The sequence below is a fragment of the Pyrus communis genome, chromosome 7, assembly GCF_041283825.1.
Source record: "Pyrus communis isolate YQ-2024b chromosome 7, ASM4128382v1, whole genome shotgun sequence".
NCBI classification, from domain to species: Eukaryota; Viridiplantae; Streptophyta; class Magnoliopsida; order Rosales; family Rosaceae; genus Pyrus; species Pyrus communis.
Genome location: NC_142571.1, coordinates 602,803 through 608,802, shown reverse-complemented (window position 1 = coordinate 608,802; position 6,000 = coordinate 602,803).

Below are 6,000 nucleotides of genomic sequence, written 5' to 3'. Positions count from 1 at the left end.
GTCGCGTTTGGCTTTTGTGCAGAGGAGCAGCTAAATTTGATATTTTCACGAACACGCTTCCCTTCTGAGTTCTGTGTTTTGTTTTGTTGTCTCTGGCTAGCTCTACCACGCCAACCTGTTATTAAACAAGACTACAACAAGAGAATTGTTATTGACATTCCAAAAATCTTATTCTACACTTCAAACTTTCTATATTTAGAAAGAAAAATACACTTGTGAGGAGTGTTGAATGAGATTTTTGGAGTGCCAATAACACTTCCTTTACAACAATCCTCCTAAATCCTATTTGCTAGCGCTGTCTCTACAGTCTACTCTATGCTACACCATTTCACTTTATGTAATTAATACTTGTATTTATATAGGACGGCCTATGGATTACTTTCTCTATATACCGGGGTACATAATATGCAATGTTTTTATGAACAATTAGGTTGAAAAATGTTTGGAATAAAGTTGATAAATTTAGCAGTTCACTAAAACGGTGTATCACAACATCATGCATTGTGGAGCTTTTAATCCATGATTATGATGTTTATCATAGTTTGATGTGATTACGGAGAACGAGATATTTATATTTTGCTCTAATTGCAATTTTGGCAAGTTGTGTTTTTAATATGACTAATTTTATTACGTGTTTCAATTCTTTAATCATTTCTGTTCAATTGCATATGTCCGAACAACGAGCGTTCTTATGCGAACATTATCTTCAATTAAGCATAAACAATCGAAATTGTTTTGGTATTAAAACACAATGACTAAATCGACATGTTTATTTATAACACATGAACTAAAATTGAAGTAAAAAAAAAACAAAACAAAACAAAACAAAATTAGAACCCTCTTTCAATTTTGCATCTTTATAAAATTAAAAAAAATTTGAACTAAAAAGCTCTCCTCAGCCTTTAGTGATTCGAAACAGCCGTTACTTGTGGACAAATTTGATAGTCTCAGGTCATCTCCAACCCAAGAGTTCAAAGGGCCAGAGGGCCGAAAATAGCCCGAAAACCGTCTTTAGCCGAGGGCTAGGCCAGAGGGCTGTGGAATCTGATAGGGCCCCACGGAATCGGAGAGGGCTAGAGGGTTGGAGCCAGCCCGAGGCTGGCTAGAAAATAGAGCATTCCTATCGGTTATAACCAACAGGAATATATTTATATTAAAAATTAAATATATTCCTATCGATTATAACTGACAGGATTGCTTAACAAAAAAATTTGAATACAATGGCTAGTCAGCTAGCCGTTGTATTCAATTTTTTTTTTTTTTTGGTTTTTTGGGCTTTTTTTCTTTTTTTAATTTTTAAAAATTCTAATTTTTTTCCTATAAATACTTAAACCATTCATTAAAGTTAAGTTCTAATTTTTTTGGTTTTTTGGGCCATTATCGTTGTAATTTTAAAATTTAAGTTGTTGGATTTGAATTTAAGTTGCAGTTTTTAAATTTAAATAATAAATTATGTTTTGCTCTTTGGCCCTCGGTTGGAAACGGTTTTTTGTGACAGGACTAAAACGAGCCCTATGACCCTTTGGCCCTTGGTTGGAGACGGATGCAAATATGATCATGTACTGTTCATTAAAATATTAATATTTTGGAGAATATTGGAGGGCCAGAGGGTTAAAATGAGCCCTCTGGCCAGCCATCGGTTGGAAATGGTCTCAAAGTTTATACTTTAGATTGGGATGTTGGATCCTTTTTCTAGGAATTTTAGAGATTTCGTAATCGTGATCGTTCATCGTACATCGTGCAGTAAGTTTTCGTTCGATACTATTCATATTTAATTTTAAAATTTGAAATTATTTCTGACCGCACGATGTACGATGAACGATCACGATCACAAGATCCCCATGATTCCCAAGAAAAGGATCCGACAGAGGATTCTTTTCCTAAGATTGGAAGGAGGCAAAAGAAAATTAAGAAAGAAGAAAGTTTTTATGGATGGTTGGCATTGAGTGATTGACCAAGGCTTGGCAGAGGGAGGGGTAAAAGCCGTTTTTACCGCCGGTGAGATCTGGTGGTGGGGGGCCGGGGCACCTACCGAAGATCCGTGTCTTTCTTCTATTGAATCTTTGCTGTACATCTCAGTTCAGAACAGGGCTTGAAACAAATCTTGAAGGTTTTTGATCCCTACAATATGTTCAACTAAAAGAAAAAGTTGTTCCGTCCCTATTCCCCAAAAAAGTGCAGCAAGATAAGGTTAATTAATGTGAAAAATATCTCCTTCCATACAACACTATATGAACAAATGGTCAGTTACCACATTGGTAGGAATATTTTGAGTTTTTGCATAATGACGTGAGTTTGAATTTTATCGGTGACTAATCTAACATCTAATTTAATTACTCTCGTTTTTTTCTAGTGTAATTGGGAGCAACTTATGTCATAATGAGTTCACTATCATTTGACATTTCAATTTATTAATAATCAGTCAATGATCCTTCAGTACAATAATGCATTCTCATACGAAGAAAAACTTTGCATTATTGGGACTGAGACCCTACAGGACGACAAATTTGTTATATGTTGTTGAATAAAGTAAAAAGTATCACATCGGCCTTTTTACAAAACAAATTACAACTTATATAATATAACTTTATTTCTAATTACATCGAGATCTTTTGCATAAGTGAGAACAGTATCAATGCAATTAGTGCTGGACTGATATCCGTATCGCTTATCATGGTGTGAGTTCGTTGGGGTACCAATTTTATCCTATGGCGATGAATCTATTTCGAGTCGTTGGTATTAAGGCATAAGATTGTTTGGATTGTAAAACTTTTATTATATCACTCTATAGTTTTAGAGTGTCATGGCGTTTTTCTTTGAAACGTGAGTGTGAAAAGCCCAAATTTCAAGGCTCCCTAGAGCAAGAAACATATAGTATAAATTTTCACCAACAAATGTGACACAATTTGATTACTATAAATTAAAACATGCATCAAATTCCACTTCATTGATTTCTAAGTTCGAAATTGTGATGATTTTAAATAACAAATAGGTAATGTCTTTGGGAGGAGCAACTTAAATAGAAAGGATTTGTTGTCATGTAGAGTCTCGATTCAATAAGACATTGTCATGTAGAGGCATATGACAATGCATTATTACAAGGACGCTAAGCGTGATGGTAAACCTATTTCATGTAAGTCTTCATCCATTGGGAAATTATCTACTTTGCTAATTTGAATAAAGTCTAGAGAATCCATAAGTCGTATGTTCATTAATAAAAGTGAGAAGCTTTGGGTTTGATTCTCATTAAAAGGTATTTGAACCAGATTTATATAGTTAATCCATTATGTGATTTAACTTCATCTTTTATTTTTTTAGTGTAAATAATATCGTTGTATTAAAAAATCATAAGTCAACTTTTCACTTTTGAATGATGCCTTAAGTAGTCATTACAAACTTTATTAAGTATTTAATTTTGTCTAAGTCATTCGTTTATTGGTTTCTTTAAAAGGCAAAGGTATGGCTGAGTATATATATGTGTCCATTGAAAGCTTTGTTTCTACGTAATACAAAATAATATAATAGCAATTTGATTGAACCATTGGCAAGGGTTATTGTTCTAGCACACATATAAAAAGGGAGCATTTTTACTTACCACCATTTAGTGTGGTGTATGCTTACCACCCTATTTATCACTGTTAAATGAGTTTGAATTTGGAGATTCGTGTAGTGGATAAGCATAAATCTCAAAATTCAAACTCATCTAACGGTAATAAATAGGATGGTGAGTATACACCACACTAAATGGTGGTGAGCAAAAATGCACTCTAAAAATTGGGGCAAAATATTTTAACTTGACTAAGTCAATACTTCAACCAATGAAAGAATCTTGTGCAAAACCACAATAGAACAACTATAAGAGCAAGTCCACCCCTACCTAATTATTTTGACAATTGAGCAATTGAATTCCCCAAAACCCTAATAATCTTATCCACCCCTGCCTAATCAGTCAGGCCACAGGTGGCCTTAAAACCACCGAACTGAGGAGTCATCCATGAATAGCCCGACCTTGTGCCTGAGGTCATGTGACATCAGGACGACGTCATCCTTTTGTCACTTACATTATAAGTTTTTTGCACCAAGCACGTGCACTTCATGCGAGTGTGAGGCGAGTGCTTCGACAAAATGTAGGCGATGGGGCCTGTGCTGTGAAATCCCGTTCCTGAATTTCACTATTATAATCTACGTATTTGTATCATTGAGATTTTATATTATTTTTCGGGAATTTATATTAATTTATTTGAATTTGGGTTTTAATTAAACTAGTTATGAGGGCAGAAGTTTCAAAATTAATTATTTAAATTCCGTAGACCTTTTAAGTTCATAATTTATATTTTTGAATAGAGCTCGATCTCACGAACGCATAGACGAAAACCGTACATGAAATGGAGTTATAATGAAGAAATTAGAGACATTTTAGTTGTTCGGAAATAAATGTTTAGAAGCTGCCAAGTGGTAGCAAGGGAGAGGGGAGAAAGGAGAGAGTGCGGGAGAGAAAAGGAGAGGAGCAAAACAATCAGAGGAAAGAGCAAGGAGAGGAAAGGAGAGTGACCCGAGTTGGGTCATTTTAGACCCGCGAATGATCATTTTTGACCCGACCATATCTCCTTCATCAGACTTCCGTTTTTGGTGATCTTGGTGTCCATGGAAAGCTCTTGACGAGTCCTACATCCCTGTAGTGTTAGATTTCCATTTTTCTTTTCCATTTTCTAGGTCGAAGCCACAAAGTGCCGAGGGTTTTCCGGCAAGTTTTCTCATGTTACAGTGATTTCGACAACGATTACCGTTGATCACCACCACCAATAGACTATCTTCAACCCCTGAAGCAAGGCCCAAGCATTAGATGAGGCGTCGGAGTTTGTTTTGGTGATGAATCGAGAAACACCCATTTCTAGGTCTTCCGGCGGGTTCGAGGGCAATTGGAGCTTTTTCAGGCCAAATTGGACTTGGCCACAGGTATGAAACTTGCTCCACTCACTGAGATACATTTTTCTATAAAATTTGGTAATTTTTTAAAATAGTTGAATTTTCCAGCGAGTCAGGGCGGTCGACAGCCAGCCGCCGCGGCACGTGGCCAGTGGGCCGACGATGTCTTTCTATGTTCAATTAGAAGCCCTGAATTCATAATTGATATCCATATGAAGTGATTTGATTGTTTGAACTTAGTTTCATTATGATACATCACTTGATCAAAATTTGAATCAATGATCCAACTGTTGGATCATCACCAAACTTTAATGTGTTATAGAACCTAATATTTGAGGATAGCTAGAACTGATGGATCGGGAATCTGACGTATGGATCTTCCTGAATTGGATTTCTAAGTTAGTAAAGTTAATTGTTAATCGCCACCTAATTCTAGCAATTAGCGGAGATCCGACCGTCGGATCACGATGAGCTTTAGTATGTTGTTTTTTGAATGTGGACCTTAGGAAGTTATGGATCTAGATTATGATGTGCGGATCTTCCGGATTAAATTGCTAGGGTGTGGACCTCACCGTTGATTTTTGTCAACAGGTCTTGAACCATTTGCATTATTAAAATTAGTATTACTAGAGACTCAGTGAAACTTTGTGGACTTGTCTCGGTGAGTGACTTTAATATATGTGATATGGTGATTACCCGATTTTTTATATTAATATCCTTTGTGGATATGACATGGTTTTATAAATGAGTTTTCTGTTAAAATGTGATTATTTTATAATTGGTCATCGATCTATTTTTATTAAATGTGACTTGATTCATGGATTTGTAATATTTATGAAAAGTGATTCGAATTGCATATGGAAATGTTTTGTAAATTAAGGGCTAGTAGGGGACTATGACCCTGATTGGTTAATTCGCATTGGGGGGGTCCCGAGTGGTCCTGCTTGGTTAATCCGCATTGGGGGGTCACTAGTGGTCCTGCTTGGTCAATCCGCATTGGGGGACCATACTATATATGGATCGTGCTTGGTTAATCCGCGTTAGGTGATCACTACCTATCAGTTTTGTAGGTGT